Source organism: Strigops habroptila, chromosome 1 (assembly GCF_004027225.2).
Source record: "Strigops habroptila isolate Jane chromosome 1, bStrHab1.2.pri, whole genome shotgun sequence".
NCBI classification, from domain to species: domain Eukaryota; kingdom Metazoa; phylum Chordata; class Aves; order Psittaciformes; family Psittacidae; genus Strigops; species Strigops habroptila.
In genome coordinates, this window is record NC_044277.2 from 151,591,584 (window position 1) to 151,613,960 (window position 22,377).

Consider the following 22,377-nt stretch of genomic DNA (forward strand, 5'->3'; position numbering starts at 1 on the left):
TGGTCATACTGGGACTTTTCCTGTTTGCTGAAAAAACAAATAATTTCTTTTTCACATGCAGCAGAATAGAATAAGTGGATAATAGAATAAACGAACTTAAAAGGAACCAGCAGCTAAATGCTGTGGAGTTAGAGAAAAAGCCTGATGCATACTAGAAATGTAAAATAGTCATTGTGCACTCTGCCACATTTTTAAATGATGGGGATTTCAGAATGGATAAAGAAAGGTCCCGGTTTTTGAGTGTAATCATGCAAAGTTGTAACAATGCCGTGCTTCTCTTTCACAGAAGGAAAAAAAAAAACAACAAAACCCTTCTGTTTCTTTAAAGTATCTCATTTTGCCATTTAGACATGATTTTTAAACTCACGATTCCCTTTTGTTGCCATGGAAACCGGTTTTGGCCCTCATGGTGACAGAAAAGTATCTCAGTTCTTGTTCCTCTTTGAACGCATATGTTTCTGTGTATAGCTGTACAGGCAGAGGGAAGGGAGGTGTGAGGAGATCGCACCTTTCAGAGCAAGGTAACTCCTTGTGCCAAGCCAAGGCTGCGCTGAGGAAATAGCCTGCAGCAGGGACAGATTTATCCCTCCCCATCCCTGCGTGGACTCGTTCTGACTCCAGCTCTAATGATGCCAGAAAGGTTCGCTTCCCCCCTTCTCTGCACCTCCACTTTCCTAGGTGACATTTTAGAGACTTTTTATATATGAGGCAAGTATTTGAATGAAATCTGGTTTTAGGGGATTCCGACAGAGCAGGCTGCTAGTATCTTCCAGTGTTGCAGGGGTCAATTAAGAGAACCAATCATCTGGTTTTAAAGCTTTAATAATAATAAAAAAAAAAAAAGACCTGAGTAGAACAGAAAAGCAAGAAGGAAGGAAGGCAAAAAGAAAAAGTGGACAAAAAGTAATGTTAAATAGCATGGAGCATGACTAATGGCACAAGCATGTTAAAATCATTGGGAAAATGTCCTTGGAAGACAAATGAATTTTCAGCAGAATAATTAACTTAATTAACAAATTTGCATGCATATTCATCAGGCTATTGAAGTCTTTCCAGCACAGCTTGATGAGCATTGGTGTAATAATTGTCTCATTTACATTCTGCAATCTACTACAATTTGGGGCATGCAAAAAAAGCCGACCTCTTCCCTTTGACTTTCTTTAGGACCCTGACCCTCTTAATAAACACATGCAAACAACATGTAGTGTCCACTGCCTAGCCCTGTGTTCCACCCTTTACCAGAAAACCTGCTCCCACTCTGCAACGCTTCCCTCCCTTTCACTCCCCTCTTCCGTTGCTTTATTTTTTTTCCCTTCTTTTTTTTTTCGCTTTGGCCCAGGTTCTCTGTTTTGCCTCTGCTTGCTCTCCTGGGTAAATCTTGGCACCAGTTCTGACTTCAAATCTCCTGGGCTGCCAGACTGCATCATGTAAAAATTGCCATTTTCCTCTATCTCTGCAGGGCAATCTTTAAAGGCAGTAAGGTGTGACGCTCCAGACTGGCAGCTTGGCAAGAAAGAGCCCATGGATACCAGCACACAGGAATCTGGAGGGTTCATTCTGACAGGCAGTCAGTGCTGGGAACAAAAGGAATTAAAAAAAAAAAAAAAAAAAAAAGAAAAAAAGAAAAAAAAAGCAGCAAATATATTTTTACATATTGCAGGCATATGGCCACAAGATCAGCAGAAATATATTTAATTACTGATCTCGTGCGTTAAGCAGAAATACTGTACCAACAGCAGTACCTTTTTTTTCCCCCCCTTAGATGAGAATAAAAAGTAAATGAACGGAGGCCTCTAGAATATAGTTGGTTAATAGTGTTGCATTTCAGCTCCAGTTACACTTTTTACCCTAATTTTACAATCATCTGCAAATAGAATCTGATTGCTTGATTTTTAGACGAGGATGATTATTTTAGCATGATTCTCTTTTTAGGTGTGGATGGACATTTTCAAATGCAAGTAGGCCATTTACCAGCCTCTTTACTGCCTTGCTTTAAATCAAACACTTCAGCCATGCAGTGTAGAGTCCCTACAATGCTTTCAACTAATATTAGGTGCAAATGTAAACTCTGTTATAGCTGAGTTGACTTGGAAGTAGTTGTGTCTGAATGTTTCGTATCAAATGACAACGACCGTCTCACTGCAGTACGTGTATTTCAGGCTGCATAACAACACAATACCAGCTATTCTCCTCAGAACCTACAATTACAGTAAATAATATGTTCCCTGTCTGCCGATTAAAAGGTGTGCTGGTAAAAAATGGGGAGTTTAAACCAGGATGGATATGGAAGGTAAGGACAGCTGCCCAGAGCTGCGATACAAAGCTCCTAAACCTGTCGGCCACTGTGTGCCTCCCCATCACTCCCGAGATGCTCATGTGCCTAAAAGTGTGCTCACACTCAGCTCCACGCCTCCAAGCAAGGCAGTCCCGCTTTCCAGCTTAAAGTACAACGAGGATCCAATAACTTTCATATTCCACTATTTTGGTCTCTTCAGTAGCTTCAGCCATAGGGTATGTTATCGGTGAGTATCAACAGAATTGGACCTTTCAGGAAATGCTGTTGTGGCTATTTACTTCTAAAATATTGCTGCTGGTGGGCTTTACGCAGCAAACCAGAGTCCTCCACCTGAGGCAAACCAATATCATTCCCCTCTCAGTTTGATAGAATTCAAACCCATCATTACTCCAGCAAGTGCTCTAACCAATGGGTTGTAGAGTGTTTCGGCAGGAGAAGAGGGCATCTCTGCACCTCTTCTGAGTTATTCATGAGTTAGATACTTGAAGTATATCTACATAAAAGTAATAATGTTATCAAGGTTAAGACCTCTTTCAAGAATGTAAGCTGCACTGACTTGGTTGATGGAGGTGAATTCCTCCATCAAAGAATAACAAGAATGAATTCTAAAACATTTAAAATTAAGTTGTCTCAATTTGCTAGGACATTTTTAGTCCATTCAAGTCAATAAATGCCAGGGAGGCACTGGCCAAAAATGACAACTTGGTATTTTTTGGCTTATAGAAAATAGATTAATCTCTTTTTCTACCTCTGAACAGTGCATCATGTCCTCACCAAACTTTGAGCTCTTCCTTTACAAGTATTGGATGAATTTCCAAAGACTTTCCTATAAAGCCATTTATTAGTTTGCCAGCTAAAATTAGTTTAAAACTGGGTCATTTACAGAATTTGGCACCTGTGTCAGTCTTTCCTTTGTCCCAGATGAGCCTAACAGCCTAATAACAGTCCTTTAAAACTTTTCATATCAAGCTAATTCAAATCTTTTGTTTAGCCTGCGTTTGAAGAAAGTAAGCTGTAATTAAGCAAACATTTATTGTTTCTAATTTTGATGATTGTTATAGTCTATAGATGTGCTTTGGTCAACTGTTTTTATAACTCTTGAATAGGGCCTAGATAATATGGCTAATTCTGCCAAGAAACGTATTTCCACCAATGTTAATTTGCTTTGCAACAGTACTACTGATTTCAGTGGCTTCAAGGAAATTGCACATGTCAAGCGACAGTTGCTTAGTCCATTTGTCACTGCCCTTTACAATGACATTGCTACATGGTTCTCACAACACTGCTGCTTTTGCATGCCTGCAAATTGAAGCAGTAGCACTAGAGAGAACTGAGGAAGGATCAGAGTAAGAAAACTTAAAGGGCAGAGACACTGAGACGTACGTACTGCTCTGGATTGTTAAGGCATAGAAAAAACCCTATCTCAGTCCTGTGATCACAGAGGGGAAAAATTCAGTTATTTCCTTGAAGAAATAATCTGAATTACACAAGAAGATACCGAAAGTATCATTCTGGGGCAAGGTGGAGATTTTTTGGTTTGAGTGCTCTAACTTGAATTCTTATATTGTGAAATTAATTGCATGTACTTGTAGCATAAGTAATTTAAAGAGAAGTGGAACACTTTTAAATATTTTATTTATTTGCAATTTTACCTTCTTACATAAATATGAAGTTTCAAAGACTAGAGTGAGATAAAAACACTGGGCAAATGTTTATTTGGATACAGAATTTACCATTTTTATTTTGGGACTCTGTAACACTTCTCAAAATACATATATATTTTAAAAAGTTAGGTTACTTTGAAATTGAAATCTCAATTAAAAGAACAATCAAAACATTTTGCGTCGAAGTTTTAAAGCAAGGCTGTCAACTTCTCATTACTGCCCACCTTCTCTTAAGCAGAGGAGGTGTAAGAGGTAGGTGAGGGTAAGGAGAAAGGCCAAGAAGAGCTGCCTAGACATGCCCCAAGCAGAGCAGAGACCTTGCATGTCTCTGATGCTCTGCTCCACACGCTGGTGCAACCAGGAGAGTCTGGGACAATAAGGGAGAAAATAGAAATGGAGAACATTCTGAAAGAAGAGATTTGCCCCTAATCTCTTTCAGTGTTAAGTCCTTTGTTGCCCTATGTCTGCCAAAGGATTTTCCTTTGATTTTCTAGCTAATTAAAACTTTCATGTCATCACTACTAATGGCTTCATCTTCCTATTCATTTAATGAAATTAACTTTTTTTTGAGTTTCATTTGTCCAGTATTTCATATTTTGTAGAATAAAGTTTGGGTTCTCAAAAGTATATAGCATAATTTTATTAGGAAGCAAGAGAGACTAGTAGAAATCATGTCTGCTATTTTTGTGTGAGAGAAGAAAAAGGGAGAGCTTTGCGTCCTCTACACAGTGTCAGTTGATGCTTTATTTTATATGCACACAATTATTTGAATTTACCTTTCTATTAAAGAGGAGTTACTTAACAACTAACGTGCAGTTTGTAACAGTGGGGAAAATTTGCGTGCCAAAGAAGTGTGGCTGACCATTTGGATTTAGCCCAAGGTAATGTCAAATAGAAATACAAGTCTGTTTTCATAAATGGATCAAATGTTATACTGATCACAATAACATCACTTGTCATTGTGTTTGTGGGATGTGGTACAGTTACTGTAATACACCTTGAAGATGAACAGGGCTATGGGCATTCAACATCACTATTGCTATGGATATATTTAATGTTGACCATTTTACAATGATGACATAGATTTGACAATGCTAGGCAGCCTTGCTATAGGTCTTGTTATTTATCTGACTTCTACTAAAATAATCCTAACAACAACTTCTCTGGTGTGCAGCTGTGAATGGTTTGTGCCATGAATTGTGATTCCTTGTCTCTTTCTGAGCTGCTAGGATACACTGCTTACCACCAGCTATGGCATAGTCTTTGAAAGCACGCTGTAATTCATAGTTTAACTTGCTTCTTTTCACACTGTCTTTTATTGCTTTTAGCTGGACATGTTCTGCCTACTTAGTACCTGCTGGCATGGTGTTGAGCATTTTGATAGCTGAAGAAGTTTACTTTTTTTACCACCCCCTTCCTTGAGAGGGAATTTGGGTATTCAGTAAGAAAATCACTCACTTGATCTCGTAAATTATCTAAATGGTCCTTGGTCTGCTTAAATATTGCTTCTATTATGCTGTGTGATTATAGGATGTTTTAATAAAAAACGAATAGCCACTTAGGTGTCATTAGAAAGCAATATTCAAATGTGATGTGATTCTTCAGGTTTTGCAGCTTAGGGCCCATTTCTCAATTGCTTTAAATAGTATTTACTCAGGATTTGGCTGGGAAGTGTGAGCATGAAGTGGCACCATCTCAACTGTTGGCTGCTTCTTATTGCTGCTTCTTACTGCAATTGCCTTCCTACTGCTGTCAAAAATTTGGAGGCAGGATCAGCTCACCTAGCAGGAACATTTAACTGTCAGTTGAGGAGTTGGGCTTTTTGCTACAGGAAGGAACGTGATTTGGAGTTGGGGGTATAATCTGGGATGGGAATGGGGACAGAAGGGAGCTTAAGAAGAGGAGGGAGTCAGCCTTAGGCATTATTGTAGCCTTTCACAGAGGGAATAACCCTGACTCTCTTTAAAGCAGTGACTGGATTTTTTGCATACCTGTTGCTTTCACTGGCTAACCAAGAGGTAAGGAGCCTCATTCACTGTCAAGAGTCTTTGATCAAATCTAAAGATTTCAGATCAGATGCCACCAGCTCTTTCATAATGGCTGTGTATCTGGTAGTGATGTGACTATTCCCTGATCCCAAGGCTATCTGACGTAGTGAAGCCTCCACCCAGATTATTAACACTAGAACCATGCTGAGGAATGGTTGGAGGGTGTCCTGGTTGGCCTGGGCCAAAATGGGGCTGAAGACTGCTCTGAGAAGTTTCCTCTGAGAAGGCAGGGAAGTTTCCTTCACACTATTTAATTTAGTAGTATAGGCTAAGTAGCACCTTAATTGACTGTTTTGATAAATGAATAATGAAAATAGGTGTTAGCCAGTGAATGCAGAGTAGATGCAGAGCTTTCGACTGCCTGTGCACAGGCAGTCAAAATCAGGATTCCTGTGCCCATGAGGAATACATGTGAAAGCCTGGTAGATTAGATGGCTTACACTCTCCACTGGTGAAAACCAACTGATGATTTAACCTTTACCTATTGTCAGCAAGAGACAAGAATATTGAGCCCTTTCCAGGGCTGCATGTTTCCATTTAGTATGAAAATAGCCTCTGGCAATAGTAGAGTCTTCAGGTTACAAGAAAATAGGTACTTTAGAAGATGCCTGACTTAATCAAGAGCAAATAGAGTACTAGGCAGCTTCTCAAACTTCTTGGTAGGATTTTTTTTTTACACCATACTTTGTGCATTCTTGTCATGCATTGCCAACATGCCATATGCTTACAACACATGGTAAAAGCATGGGTAAGAAAATGTGATTGTGACATGTAAAGACAACTCTGGATCCGTAATACTTCAGAGCTAAAATACATTTGTGCATTTGTTATATAAGTTTAGAGGATATCTTACCGAGCACTTTGGATGTATATCACTGGAAAGGATAGAGTAATTCCAATTTAGCAGACTCCATACAAAGAGAACAAGGATTATATCAAGTGGTTAGCAGCCAGGATTTCAAGGCTGTAGTCCATAGTTTGCCACCGACTCTGAGAAGTGAATGCTAGTCACTTGAGTGTCCTGTGCCAATTTCACTCTGTAAAAGCATATTTAACTAATTGTTTGTGAAGTGTTTAAAAACTATATGCATGTATCAAAGAACTGAGGAGCTATATTTGTGATTTGTGTAATGGCCTGTTTTCTGACTGTAAAGAGTGGCAGCATCCATCTCAGAGAGTTTATACCTTAAAGATATAAGGTAGAATATGAGTGGTAGAGAAAAGGAGCTAATGAAAAGTAAAAAAGATTTACCCAGGGTCAGTCACAAAACGCTCAGTGACAGATTTGGAATAAAATCCAGGCTTCCTGCATTCCCAACCAGTTTCAAACTCACTAGATCTTGCTATCTTCAGCGACCACTGTTACTCATCTCCCTGGAGAACTGGGGAGCCTAGCAGCTGTCCTTGGGTAGTGGCATATGGGGTAGGCTCCTCTTCAGAAGTTATTGCAGGAGTTTCTCTTTTCAAACACGCCATTAATAAAGCCAACTGCATTCAAGAAAAGTATGTGATAAAAGAAAATGCATGAGAAATTGCAGTAAGGGACATTAACCTACTGACACAGTTAGAAAGATGGTGTCTGCAGGCTCCACCTATGACTGAGCATAGAGAGAGGCTCTTTCACAGGGGTATTCAGTGAAAGAACATAGTTAAGGTGCCTGAGTCAGACCAGTCTTACATGTGTGCGTATTTATAAGTGTGGACATTAAGGCTTGGCAACTATTTGATATAGTTGATTGAAGAACATTATGTTACTTATCCCCACTAAAAACATTACTGTGAATGCAAGATTACCTGCCACCAAACACTATACAGACTTCTCAGAGATAACGTGTATGACAGCTTTTATCACAGATACCCAGGCAGAATCCACTGCGAACCCAGTGTTAGTTCGTTCCTTGCCTCTCCCTTTGCCTCCCTTCTCTCAGCAGGCCACTGGGCTCATCACAAACTAAGAGATGAGAGAAGGAAAGCTACACTTCATTTATCATCCCTTCAAACTTTAAAACCCAAGCGGTCCCTCAGATCAGACACGTTTGATTTGATTTAATTCATTCATCTAACAATAGAAAACAGAGCCAAGGCTAACATACATTTTTGTTCATTTACCGTGCCCCCAGAGGGTTCATAATGGAGTTTACTGATACCTTGTTGGCAATCATGGTGAAATACTCCAGACTTCTACCTCCAGAGATTTCAGCATTCATGCTGACAGGAGTGCAGATATAAAAAATCGCAGAACCGACGTCTTCACTTCCCTATCTGCATTCCAGGGGCTTAACATTTACTCACATGCAGTTTCCGGGCTTGTTTAAAGAGATTGTACCAAAAATATCAAGTGTATGGGTCTGCTCCTTCCTGGCTGATGAGAAGGGAGGTTTAGAAGAACTGGTGCTGCTCACAGCCAGAACACTCAGTGCCATTGTCAGGAAAGGGTGCATCCCATCCTCCTTTGAAACATGGAATAATGCAGTGCATGCTGAAGAAATTAATTTTGGGTATGTCAATCCCAGCTCCAGGTCGTCCCCTCTGGGTGCATTCCAAAACCAGTGGAGAGTGCACCTTTGTCCCATGAAGACATGAGTTTCTCCCTGCAGGAATTAGCAAAATAAGCCAAAATAAACTCAGCCAACAGACACGTACAGGTGACAGGTAAAGCTCTTGTTTGCCTTTCACTACATGTGGCCATGAACTTTCTTCTGGAGTGACTCACTGCTTTAGGACAGTGTTGGCTGAAGCAATATTTGAAAAACTGCATGGCTTGGAAATGTTTGTAGAGTTTTCTTGGAAAGGTTTCACGTAATTTCATTTTTCATTATCAGCCTTTAACATTTCTGCTTGGCATCTGTATGTGTTGGCCAGTCCTTACCTAAACATGGTTCTGTCATTTTGGCTGAGCACAGTGTACATATACAATGTGGTCTCATATCCAGGAAACCACCAGCAAGACACAACACTGGAACATATTTGAACAACAGGCATTGTGTGGATGCGAGGTGCTCTCCGCACCAGGTGACTTGGTGAAAAGAAAATCTACTCTCAGTTCTTGACCCCTTGTATTCAAGGTGCTCAGTTGTTATCCTTTTGTTTCTAAAAAAATTATTTACATCTCCAGAAAGGAGGCTGTAGTTACAGCCCTGTGTTTAGAGCCCTTGGGAGCTCTTGTAAGACTAAACCTCATTTGTGCAGAGCTAACAACATGGTGGCTGCGAACACGTTAAGGAGAGCCTGAGAATTCAATTAGCCCCAAAGCTGTGCAACCTGATTGAATTATTGACACACCTGATAGAGCAACAGCTGGGAGGAGAGCTTGTAAGAGGTTGAAAAGAAGGGGATAAGACTCTAGGGCCTGGCCTTATCTGTTTTTGTTTTGTGATCAGCACCCTTGATCCTGTGGTGTGCCCATCTCCAAGAGCATGGGGATCCTGCTTCCTCTCCAGGCACATGGGCTTGGAGTTATAGGGGCTGTTTGGCTAAAATTTCCAGAAGAGTGAGCCTCAGAAGGGTCATCCAGTATGGAAGACATGGACAGAACAAGGTAAAGCTTTTTTTTTGCTGTTGGTGTTTCTCATGTGGATTTTTTGTTGTTGCTGGTTTTGTATTTTTGTAAGCAATTGAAAATAGACTATTATGTTACTAGTTAACAGGCAAATTTAACAAAAAATGAGCTATTTGGGGCACTATTATGTTAGAATAAATTTGGCAGGTAGTTGCTGATTAAATTAGAGATGGGTTTATTCTGAATCTGAGATCTTAACACAGAAATTTAAAGAGTGTTTAAAGCCTGAATAGAAAAGGCTACAATCAATTTCCAGGCTTCAGCACTGGTGCTGTGTCTGGTCCTCTGCATGCACTTGTTCTCCTAACAGTCTTCCCAGTCTCAAGCTGCAGGAGCAGGGTGTCACAAGCCTAATAGGAATGAATCCCCAAAGGTGATGGCAAGCCTCTTGGTCCTCTAGGAGAGCAGTGGCAACCTGCACCTAGTTGTGATGCAGCTTTCTAGGATTAAATCCCCCAGATCACCATGCAAGTACTTATAATGAGAATTTTGCTCTTTTCATTTTGCTGTTGGATTCAAATCTGGATCCCTCTTGTTGTCAAGGTTTTTGAACCTTGAATTTTAATTTTGATGGATTTATCACCAGCCACCCTTTGCACACGGTTGTTTCCATCTATTTCTGGACATACTGGCTGTGCTGGGATAGCAAACGGTAGGAGAAGATATTAACTTAAATGAGCTACATGAAACAGATTTCTGTCCGTGTCCCCTCGGCATTTCTTGATAACAACACTGTCAACAGATCTAAACATTGTCAAGATGTGTGAAAAGAAGCTAAGTTTATGCCTGTGACTAGAACTTTTCAGAGAATGGGCTTCAAAAAGTTTTCATGTTTTTATTTTTTCAACAAGCAGGCAAATTTCCTTAGAAAGTAGATACTTTTTGTTAAAATTTAATTTTAGTCAGTTTTTCTGTTGGAAGAGTTTTGTTGGGAAAATGTTGACAGGCTCTTCTTGGTGAGTAAGTGGTTTCAGCATTTCGTTACATGCATTATGGAGTCTGCTAATGGAATAAAGTCCGGCTTAGACTTAAGAATTCTAGTGGATGGTGGTGACCAGATTTTCACCAACGCTCTGTATTCTTCACAATGCTGATGACTAGGCCCTCATCAGACGCCCTATGCAGTAAATACTTAGGATAGGTCAAAAAGAGAGAACCACTTTGTATACAAGGCTAAAAGATGATTTTACTCAAAGGACAAAGTTAATGTCTGCATGGGTTCATAACACTTTTGCACAAAGATGAAGTGAAGTTTATCATCTTTGACACTAATACAAGTCTTTCACCCTAGCTTCCCCAGAATAAGTTTTTCCCAGCAGTCTCTGTGTGTGCAAGAAAAAGCAGAGGGAAAACAGCACACAATTGTCCCCTTGGGGAAAGGAGGAAAGAACAAACATGTGACACGTTACCCATGTTGCTTACTGCTCTGCTGGAAGGTGCTCTGATACTGCATAATGCAAGAGATTAAATTTAAAAAAAATGCACTTTTTGCTACATTGTCAAATTCTTACTGCCCTTTTTCTGGGATCCTGTCAAAATGAGATATATGGATCTCCACACATAGTTCTCCAAGAAAAGATTTTACGTAACAGTAGATGACAATGTGTAAGTGCATTCCACTGAAATTCTTGTCCTTGTAGATAAATTATTTCTGCTAGCATAGGAAATGAAATTATTTATGTATGTTTGCATACATTCTTTATTACATCAAATACATTCCACTTTATGGTATACATTTGGCATTTATATACTTTTCTTTGGCACATACGTTTCTGTGTCTGTGTCTCAAAGAAGTTTTGAGCTTTTCTGCTTGTTGATTCGTTCCCAGTTGTGGGCTTGATCCAATATTTAAGCAATGAATGTCAAATTTCAGGGAACAAGTGGTTTCTTCTCACATATAAAGAAACTTTCATATAAAGAAACTTCCCTTCTTGTGAGTTAACTAGAGCTAACTTTGCCTGCACCTCTGCTCTGGTGTCTTAGATTTGCTGCCTGCTTAAGTGCTTCTGAGCAGCCCTGGCAATGGGATGGGGGAAGAGGAGTTGCTCTTGCCTCTAGGCAAGAGAAAAGAAGGTAATTAAATGCTTTCTTTACCTTGTAGTGAGTGTAACCTGTTTGATAAGAGTGGTTTTAATGGGCCGAATCACAAATACTAGGGTGTTGAATTCAGGTTGTGCTAAAGTGTGAAACTCCAAATGTGAGCCAGCCAAACAGTTCACAGTTTTTATATATATAAATCTATGTATGCAGCTGGTGACGTGTTTCACCTCTGACTCCAGAGAGGTATCCTAGGCATTTCTCCATCAAAGACCTCAATAGCTTGTTTTCAAGAGGAAGGGTGAGTCTGAGATCCATTAAACACAGTGAAATTTCCTAATGTATTACAATTACAAAACCTCCTGTGCTAGGTAGAGTAACTTTTTTGTGGAGTCGTTGGATTAGACTCTTTAAGTAAATGTGCTTATATTTGTTTATAAATCATTTTAGCAAATATGCAGCATCCCATAGTGCAATTTACTTTCTTTAGATAATTTGATAATTGCAGCATTCCTTACAGTATTTATATGAGGAGATTGGCAGTTCATAAATGTTAAATTATACTGTTTCTGCCTATTTGCCAACTGCATAAAATTACTGAACTAAATCTTGCAGCTACCAGAGTAACATAGCTTAAGCTACAGTAAATTCTGAAACACAGCTATCCTATGCAATGCAGCTCTAAATAAACTGATGTCGAATACTGTCAGTGCTGTGAAGAGATACTACCTGTTATTCAGAATGGATACAGCCATATTACAAGGGCAGTGCACTAGGGTAATTTGCTCTGCCCTCAGGGTTGTTGAAAAATTTCTAGCTAAATTTTTCTAGATGGGTTCATATTCTTAGGAAAACTGTCTTTTGTTTGTGCTTGGTGTTGGAGAACAACCTTAACTAGGTTGTTTGATAAAACATGTTCCTATTCTTAATTACTCATTACTGTATCTTTATTTTTATTTTCACCTTTTTCATTTTATTAGTCAGGCTTGATTCAAAATATCTGGTGGGTTTTATTTGGTTTGGGGGTGTGTTTTTTGTTTGTTTGTTTGTTTTCTTTTTGTTTAACCGTGAATGCAGAAGAAAAGCCCAGAGTTGCAGTTCTGCAGCTATTCCAAGTGAAGTTTTTTTTTTTTGTCAGAGGAAAAATAAAAATATGTATTTATAATAGAAATCTTAATGATCAAAGACCTGGATGGGCTGTGCTGGTGTTCTCTAACAGCTTGCATTTATTGATGTATACGTCGTATTCCTTTCCGCAGAGTTTGCTCATGGCCCTTTCCACGCCTTGGAAGCTTTAAGCTCCCTTGATAATAAAAAGAGACAGAATGGGATTTTTTTTCTTTTTTCAATTTGGCTTTTTTTCTCGCTCGAATGTGGTGTCCAGATATGCCAGCAATGAGCAGCACAGCCCGGGCTGAGGCGAGCAAGGCAGAATGTCAGCATATGGATTCCTCAAGCACCAATCTGGTGCACAACTCTGTTATTAATCCAGAGAACAGGACAGGGCACTTGACCCATCAATGTTATTTTGCACAGAGGTTGCTCCCTGGAATTGACAATCGTGGTAGTCTTGATTTCCCTGCGGTGGTTACAGGCTGAGTTGGTAAGTCACAGAAGTATTCCTTTACCATTGGATCCCAGTTGGCATGCAGAGCTGCTTTTGGTGGTCCTGTATGTGAACCTTGAATATTCTTTAGCTTTTTTTTCCTTTTAAACGTAACAGAATTTAAGTTGCGTTCTTATTTCTTGAATACGAGCATACAGTTAAATTGTCAGGCAGGAGTTATTAGCATTTTGCCTTTGTAGCCATTTTCTAATCATTGTGCAGATGAAGTATTTCAGGATGAGAAAGTTAGTGTAGTTTTTTAGCAAGTACCTCAGGCAATTTGCTGACATATATCAGTGCACTTGTCAAATGCTTTGACACAGATGTCTAGTTTTGGCAACCACAGAATTTGAATATCCTACCCTGTACATATCTATTCATAGAGTCAATTCAGATCCGGTGTAGGTGGGTGCAACTTCATTGACTTCAACTGTGAGGCAGCCGCCTGTACTTGAGCTGAATTTAGGCTTAGAGAAGTGTGCCCAAGAACAGCCTGGAGACCACTTAAAATGGTCCTCCAAGACCTGTTGCTGTCTGCCTGTGAGCAAGGGTGTATCACAGGCACTGCTGAGCCACTGGGGCCAGCCGTGGCAGTGATGAATGTGCTGGCCTTGCCCTTCCCCCCCGCTCTGTGGAAAGGTAATTTGGAGTTCAATCCAGCCCTGGGTGATAGGGTGGTCTTGCTTTCACTCATGCTCCAGTTCTGATCCTTACCCTCTGGCTGTTGTGTTGCTTCTCCAGCTGGCCCAAGAGCAACTGTGGTAGTTAGGACTCTGTGTTTCATCTTATAGAGGGCTTTGTTGGCCACTGTAAATATCCCTAACATCAAAAAGACTATTTGTTCTCCCTCTGGCCAGCTATTCTAACTTCCTGCAGCTACAAATCCCCAGGATTATTAATCATTACTATTACTCACTTAACTGAGCTTCTCACTAGTTTCCCAATAGGCATTGAGAGGGAGGGTTTCTTTTCCACCCTTGGAGAAGCAGCCACCCCAAACCATCACAGCGATGGAGGTCTGGGCTGGTTGCACAGAGGCCCTTTGTCACCTCAATTGGTCCCAGTCACTTTAGGTACTGGCCAGAACACACAGCTTTGCCTCTGCTGCCCCAAAACCCTTCCAGGGAGAGTTTCACATTGCAGAGAGGACAGCCAGGAAATTAATGCAGACAGGATCAGCCCTAACGTACCTGCTAATATCCCATGGGTCTGTGGTGGCTGGTACTGCCTCTGCAGCTGTCACTTCCTCACTCAGTGATCCTCCACACCATGAAATATTTTAGCGTGGCTGGAGGGGAGAGGGAGGGCATGTGTCGCTCACGTTGCTGGTAATCTCCTCTTCTGCTACATCCCAGTCCAGAGCTGTTGGGTCCCCTTTCCCACCTGTCGCGTCTGGGGTAGCCTGGTGAATGCATTACAGTTTGGAGCAAAACCCTAATATGAGCATATTAATATTTCTAGAGACTGGGATTTGCTGAAGATTTGACTTGTTTTAGCAGTGCTGTGAGAGAAGAATAAAAATATTGTTGTAGATGTTTGCCTGTAGATAGAAACACAATTGCTGTGGTATATTTGAGTTTGTCACCGCATATCGTGTCCAGATTTGATTTTTCTCAAGATGGTAGTGAAGTGAAACCCAGTGGATTGACACAATGTCTTCGCTTGTAAATCATTGTGCTGAGCTGCCCTGCTGCTATCGGAAATAATCGCAAAATACAGCGCTACATGACACAGATCATCCTTTGGTTTGAAGAACACAGTGTTAATTTTATGCTCTCCTTTCACATAAACACCCTCACTTGCACCTTAACAAGCCCCCAAACATTGGTTACCAAATGACCATATTATATCACCCCCCCCTTTTGTTCACTAGCTATAAAATTGAACAACTGGGACTGAGAGAATTTGGCCTCGGTCCAAAACATGGCTAGATGCATCTGCATTTGGCTTTGTGCCCAAAGATATAATATTCAAATGTGAGTTGTCCTTAATTTTTGTTTAAATCATCCTTTTTACTTTTTTCCTAGGGGGGGTACAGCGCTTGCAAGATGTTTTCCCCTCTTGTCTGATATTTTAAATGCAATTTCTATCTCTTCTTTCCCCATGGAATTCAGAAGAGATGAAACCCAGTGGGACTGTTTAGAAATTAAATGCACCCCCCAAGAAACTATTCTTTCAGAACCACTTAACATTTCATAAAGAATGGTACCATTTCTGTAGTTTCTTTTAAACATTTTATGAAGAATAATGGTGAACCTTATTTCTTTGATTTTTTTTTTTTTTTTTTTTTTTTAAATTAAAAGGGCTCCTATTACCTATTAAATTCTAAGGATTTTCTACTCAAACAGCTTTAGCTGATACTGCTGCTGGTTAATAATTGTAAATATTCTATGGTCAATAAGGGCTTAGTACAGATTGGGCAGGGACACACCTTCTCTGACTACAATGGGCTTTGGGTCAAACCAGTGCAGATCTTTGCTAGCAATGGAGTTGCAAAGAAATCCTTTGTGCGTGAAGCTGCCTGTGATTGAAGCAGGGCAGGACTTTAAGAAGTGGCACAGTACAAAATCAGCTGCAAATTCAGTCTTGTCTTGCACTTCTCTGTTCATGCTGCCCTAAATTCAATGACTTAAAGGGAGGAGCAGGTCAGCAGAGAGTGTGACCTTCAGCTGGGGAAATATTTGCTGTATTTTTCCGTGCTGTAGTTGCTGTTATTAGTACTGATAATGCTTAGCAGAAGTACCAATTAGATTGGTGTAAATAGAGATTATAACGTGGTTAGGCATAACACAATTGACGATACGTGTATTTAGTAAACAAGACTGTCAGTATGTATAAAACATCAGCAACACGTTAAAGCTTGCTATTTCATAAGACAGCAGAGCATGGGGATTGCTTTGAGACAGCAAGCTGAAAAAACATTTCATTTATAAATGAATCGTGTTTTAGTGTTATAAACCCCAGCAGGCAATTCACTCATTGGGGCTAATCATTCAAAATCAGCTCTTCTTTGGTAACAAGCTAAAAGAGACACAGAGCAGCATTCCCAAAGACATTGGGGGTTTTCTTATCCTTACGAACAAGTTTATTCTAGCTTTATGGTTTTCGGTTTTTTGTTTTGTTTTTTTTTTTTTTTCAATTTAAAACTCACTGTCTTCCTAAAAGGTTAGATTTATTACTGTTTTACAGATTTACATGAACTGTTATGTAAATAAAGACAAATATGGAGATTTAAAGTATGTACCATGTGTGGTGGAGGAATTAAGCGTCTTCCTTAGCCACCTGATCCAGCAACCTTGATTAAGGTATTTAAAACCAGGTATGGTGAGTAATTAATTGCAAATCAAGTGCTGTAGTGGCTGAAGCAGTTAACAAAAGAAGTTTATGCTTATTGCTGAAGTATTTCTGACACTGAATTGGTCACTGGTCTCAGGCTTTTGTTACTGTGCTTTTACAATACTGTGATCTGACTGGGAGATCTGTAGCTTGTTGTCGGGGCTGGCAAGGTGGATTACCAGCATGCTGAAGCAAAAGAGGTTTAGGTCTTAATAGCTGGATGTTGGTGTCAAATGCTGATCTCCCAGAGGTAACCAGGTGCAAAAAACTTCATCTTGTCATAATTTATGAGGGATCAGCTTTTACGGAAACTGACTCTGAAAAATCACATCCCTGGCTTGGCATTTTCTCTTCCTCCCCTTTTCTGCCTACCTCCCTGCAATGTACAAGGCAACTTTTTCCAGCTGTACCTATAAATACAATATAAATCTGAGAGACTTAGAGTGGCTGTGGATATGCCATATTCAGCATTTGGAAAATATGCAATGAAGCGAAGTCCCAAGTGAATAGTTTTCTGTAAAACTCTGGTCTTGGTTGCCACATGGGTTGTAGTTGGCCAGCACTGGGAGGAGACCCAGCAAAATAAAGTAATGCTATTAAAACATACCGGGCATAATAACATGTTCCCTGCTCCTTTTACTAGTTTCAAAAAACATCAAAGTACAAAATGGAGTTTTGCTTAAAGGTACTAGGAAGGTGACTCTTCTCTATTTTCAGCGATATAATGAAGGTCACTTAGAAACTGAAAAATATGAATGATGTAACTGAATTCTTTTGCACTGACCTCACAAAAAATAAATGTGGGAAGTTGATGAGGCCAGAAACATAGCATAACTTAAGAAAAAAAATGCTGAAGCTGGTGATTGGGGGGGTGGGAGGGAGGGAGGGGATGAAAAAAGCAAAATAGACTTACATCTGCATGGAACAATATAGTCATACACTTATCTAAGTTAGAAGTGGGAAACTGGGTATTTCTCCTAATCTGATTTTCTCTCTTTCCCAAGTTCTTCGAACTAGAAGACCTCATCAGTAGATATTTGTTCATATTGAATCTGTTCCTAATACATTTTATGTTTGGCGTAGTAACTTCCACAAATGAATTACCACAAGTGGGAATTATCGCAAGTAGGAACCATTTCTTCATTTCGGGTAAAGATTTTCACCAGCAACTGCTACTCTCCATTAACCACTAGCGAGGAGGTTGTTGGAAAACAGCATCAAAATAATATTGCCTCTCTTAAAAAAAGGCAGTGGGGGCAGACCTGATTTGTATATACTGCAGTTAAATTATAGAGCAGCACCAATGAAGCATGAATCTTCACCTGCTGACATTTTCTTCAACCATGGCCTCAGAGCACGATGTCTGCGCTGATAGACACTGATGTCAGGCTCAGTGAAGATGTAGAAATACAGGAAGAATAAAGATCAGAAAAACAGATGCTTGGTATGATTTGGCTACCTGGGTATTGTCATTTCTCCAACAAGCAATGTTGTGTGTGTCTATACCAGGAGACTCTAGCTGCAGATGATGGGGATAGTGTACAAGGTAGCATTCCAGCTGCATGAAGCTTCCATTCCTACCAACTGTGGGTCTCCTATGGAAGAACACACGGCAGCTCTTCAGAATGCCAGAGCAGTGAGGACACTATATCAGCTGTTTCTATCGAAAGATCCTGAGACCCTCCGCCAGAGAAGGTAGATTGAGCACTTCTCATTGCTGCCTCACAAAAGTCACATGTGGATGTGGAGGTCCACGCGCCACTGCAACTGAATGTTTCTGCTTGAGTCAGCAGGTTGCTCATGAGCAACTGCAATGTGCACTGTGTCCGTATTGTTATTTCTAAGTTTGACAAGGAGAGAGTTGTGGGGAGCTGTCCCTTGTGAGGTTCTGCCATGAAAGGGCTGGACCCAGTGTCTGTGTTATACAGAGGCTTGTGTTTCCCTATGCTGACCAGCTGCCACTCAGATACAGCCTGTAAGGAGCTGCTTGGTTTCGAGTCATTTCTGTACAGCACAAGTGTTGTTCAACTTCCCCTTATTCACTGCAAACAAGAGCAGAGGCTGCAATGCTCATGATTGTGCTTCAGTGCAGATGTTTGGGGGTTTTTCCACTTGGGCTTATCATGTGTCTTTTGCCCAGCTGCTGTCTGAGTCTTTCCCACAGCACCTTCTCCATCCCATCTCCAGTGCAGTTCCCTATGGCAATAGCTATGCCGGCTCTTCTTTCAGCTGCCTCCTCCGCAACAGTCAAGCTCTTGTGAAAGCAACTCTAAATCCTTCCATCAGATATTTGAGTGACTGCATTATGGACATCATGGATCACATATGCATGCCATATCACTAGATTGTGCTGTCTGCTGCTAATTTTAGGTTACAGATTTTCTCAGGAACAAACGAGCTTTTCTATGGCTTGTGCAGCACTAACTTCACCTTTAGTGCCACATGGTTACTGAGAGGCAGACACAATTTTTTCAGCTGGCTACTTTTACTGCCAATTTTCTCTGAAAACAGTTTAGGTCTAGCTTCTGACAAATCTTTTGCACCCATTTTTCCATATCTTTGACTTTTGTTTTCTCACCGAGGCCTCTCAGATATCTAGGAAGAGGTTTTTTCTTCTCCGTGGGAAGAAAGGACTCTTTTACTCTTTTACTATAACACTTCCCTTTCCCTGGTGATTTGCTTTCCTTTAAAGCTGTGGCAGCCATTTCTTTCTGTCCTTGCCCAGTGAAATCCTAAGAAGCTCTGTTGACTGCAGTGAACCCCACTTTCTGTCTGAATTCCCACAGCACTCCTAAGGCAGCCGTTGAGTCTTTTGACCCTAGCAGAAGAGGTGATGTTTGATCTTTACAAGATAGCTGTTCAATATTGGATTCTTATTCCAAAATCCCAGTTAAAGGCAAACATGGAAAGTTCATTATCTAACATACGTAATGTAAAAGCCACAAAAATAGGTTAATGTAACAAATTATGTGCTTTCTGAGTAGGGGAAAAAAATCTAAAATGAAAAGCCACTTACTTCTCAGTAACAGCTTTAAAAAGTACATTCTACTTAGGACAAGGGCCAGTGCCATGGACATGGCAAGGGTGAAGGTGGAAAAGTCATAATTCAGTGCATTTTCACTTCATAGATGCTTAGTTGTCATTGAAGAGAGCACACGAGAGGAGTGATGCAGAGTTACCCATCCTTGCAACTGCTACATGGTGTAAGTGCAAGATACTCTGTAGTTTGTTATTGGAGTAGGGATACATACAACTCTCAGAACGTAGATCATTATTTCAACCCCAGAGAGCTCTTGGGTCTTCCAAAATGTCTGAAGGAAAAGACCTACATAGTTTTTAAACGAAACAAGGGATTCCTTTGATATTTTTGTTTGCTTGAATCAGCAAAATTAAAGATATCTTTGTTATTATTTCTTCTGTGTTTTCTCCTTTTCCTACCACCTCCCCACAGAGTAAGGTTTTTGACGAATAAGCAACTGATGATCATGCTATTTCTCTAGATCCTCTTTGGTAGCAGGAATATTGAAAAGTTAAGAAAAAAAAAATGCTGTAAGGGTGTTTCTCCTCATCAGCTTTCCCCTGTATTTCAGCTTTCCAGAGGAGATTTTCGTTCCAAAAATGTAAATCTAATCTGACATTTCTGTTATTCTTCCAAAGACCTACTTATCACACCATACACAGGGGTAGATAGGGGTTACTCAATGAAGTCTACCTTAATTTAGGTTGACTATACAGGATATATTTCCTGCTATGTACAATAGTTAAATGCTTTATTGGCTTGGCTTCTGACGAGCTAGGACCCTAGCTTAGAGTGCAGACCTGAACCCAGTCTTGACAAAGGGGTCTTATTTCACCACTTTTGTTTGTTTTTTAACAGCTACATAGAAAAACCTTGTCACATGCAGTGTTTATCTGTTTTGGTACTTTTCTTCATGTTTGCTTATGAGCAACAGGTCAAGCACAAGACAGTTAAATACATCAATATGGAATCTAGCCTCATTCATTTTAAAGTATTCTACCACTCAATCTTTATTATAAAAATAGTGCATGCATGTTTCCTGCATGCAGTTTTATTCCATGCTAGTTTTTGTACTGTGTACATTATACAAAAATAGATATTTTTTTATAAGAAATACTCTTGTAAGCTCAGCCTGCCATCCGAGAGTCTAAATACCACCTTCTCTTGTTATTAACCAACACCAGCAGTGAAAATGCCTTCTTTTCCCCTGCCACAGCTTTTTATTCAAGGTTAGACTTGTCACAAGATTAGGGTTAACACACTACCCATGTGTTTTGAAATCAATTGTCAATGCTGCTTCCTAAAAAGAAAAAACCATGCTCATTCTTTGCTGTTTTGTCTCTGCAGGGCAGGCAAGGAGCAGAAGCAACAATAGCAACAACAAAGATTTGATGACTTAGCAGATATAATTTAAAAGCAGTGACAAAATATTTTCTAGATGCCTTTTTTTATTTTTCATTCAATAACAATTATTGCCTTTATTAAAAATACTTACGATATGTAAGGATTTATGCATAGTTTCTTTAGCAACATGAACGTTCTGTATTTTGCTTTCCCCAAAATAAATAGCATCACATGTTCTTTCCTTTGTGAAATATGCAGTTTTCCCATAGGAAAAATAATAAAATTCCCTAATAACTTTGTTAAATTGTTTGCAGGTGTCAGTCATAAGTATAGACACGCATAAACCAAAATAATGGTTATATAATATTAAGGAACCATAAACCAGAAATACAGCATGAATAAACTGAAACATCAAGGGGTCCTGAATGTAGTTCCCGTCTTTTGTTTCATACGGTTATCTCTGGACTGTGCATGCATCTCCCCTGTTCTAATGATACAGCAACCTGCTACAATTTCATTTTAACAGGGTCTAGATGTAGGGTTTTTGGGGAAAACAAATATTCTGCTCCAAAGCAGTTTCAAGAACTCTGCTCTTGATATGTTACACAAGATATTTAATAATGTGCTTTGTTATCTAATGTAGAGAAGTATTTTGATTCCCTAATATAAACTGTAGCAAACTTTCTTTAGCATCCATGTATATCTGTACTCTCACCACAGCAGCTTTCTAGAATTCTTGACATTTAGCTTCAAGCACAGTATTTACTGTGCAACATGTTTACTTTTTCTTTCTCAATGCTGCAATGGCTTTCTTAACAACTTAAGAAAGAGTATTTGTTTCTATTGAAAGGTGGCTATCTCACTTTTCCGTGCTGGCTTGTAAACAAATGCAGTTGCATGGGTTATTTTCCTTGACCTCACGTGGGGGACTGTTGGTAACAGAAACTGAATGTTTCTGATACAAAAGGGTAAAAAAGAAGAAAATCCTTTCTGTGGCTCTTTGTTCTAATTTAATCTTTCACTCTCCACACTTGAGGTTTCAAGAGCAAATATTTGAAATATGAAAAAGTTACATGCCTCAGTAAAATGTAATAGATATTGCATACTTTAAGCAACTCATCAAATATATTCTCCAGATTTCCAATGCCGTACACAGCTGTGTGTGTGCAGCAGGACACGCGTCACCAAACTATTCTAGCACTTGGACAAAAATCATCATATCGCGAAGCTCTCCGTAAGCACAGTGAGTGGTCTGCATTTATACAGGCTCCTCTGATGACAGAGGAGGGTGCAAACAGCTGACATCATGGCCCTGGAACTGTTCTAACCTTAGAGCAAATGGAGCCTTCTGCTGAGCTGTTTTAGAGTTTAGAAGAGGCTTTGGCTGTTTAGTGGATTGGCCATGGTAGAGGGGTGCTGCAGAGGGTCCTGCCACCCTGCTTTCACTCTGCAGGCATGCCTGCTGTTC

The 22,377-nt window shown here is 39.9% G+C and overlaps 1 protein-coding gene across 4 annotated transcripts in view; it reads left to right on the forward strand.

The window, feature by feature from the left end:
* Window positions 1–11,510: 11,510 nt before the first annotated feature.
* ITPRID1 (ITPR interacting domain containing 1) overlaps window positions 11,511–22,377 on the forward strand; it is a 142,650-nt gene continuing 131,783 nt past the window's right edge. For all 4 annotated transcript variants that reach the window (XR_003991308.1, XM_030485146.1, XM_030485178.1 and 1 more), the window contains exon 1: window positions 11,511–11,640. The gene's annotated coding sequence lies outside the window, so the exon portion shown is untranslated. The remainder of the gene's footprint in view (window positions 11,641–22,377) is intronic.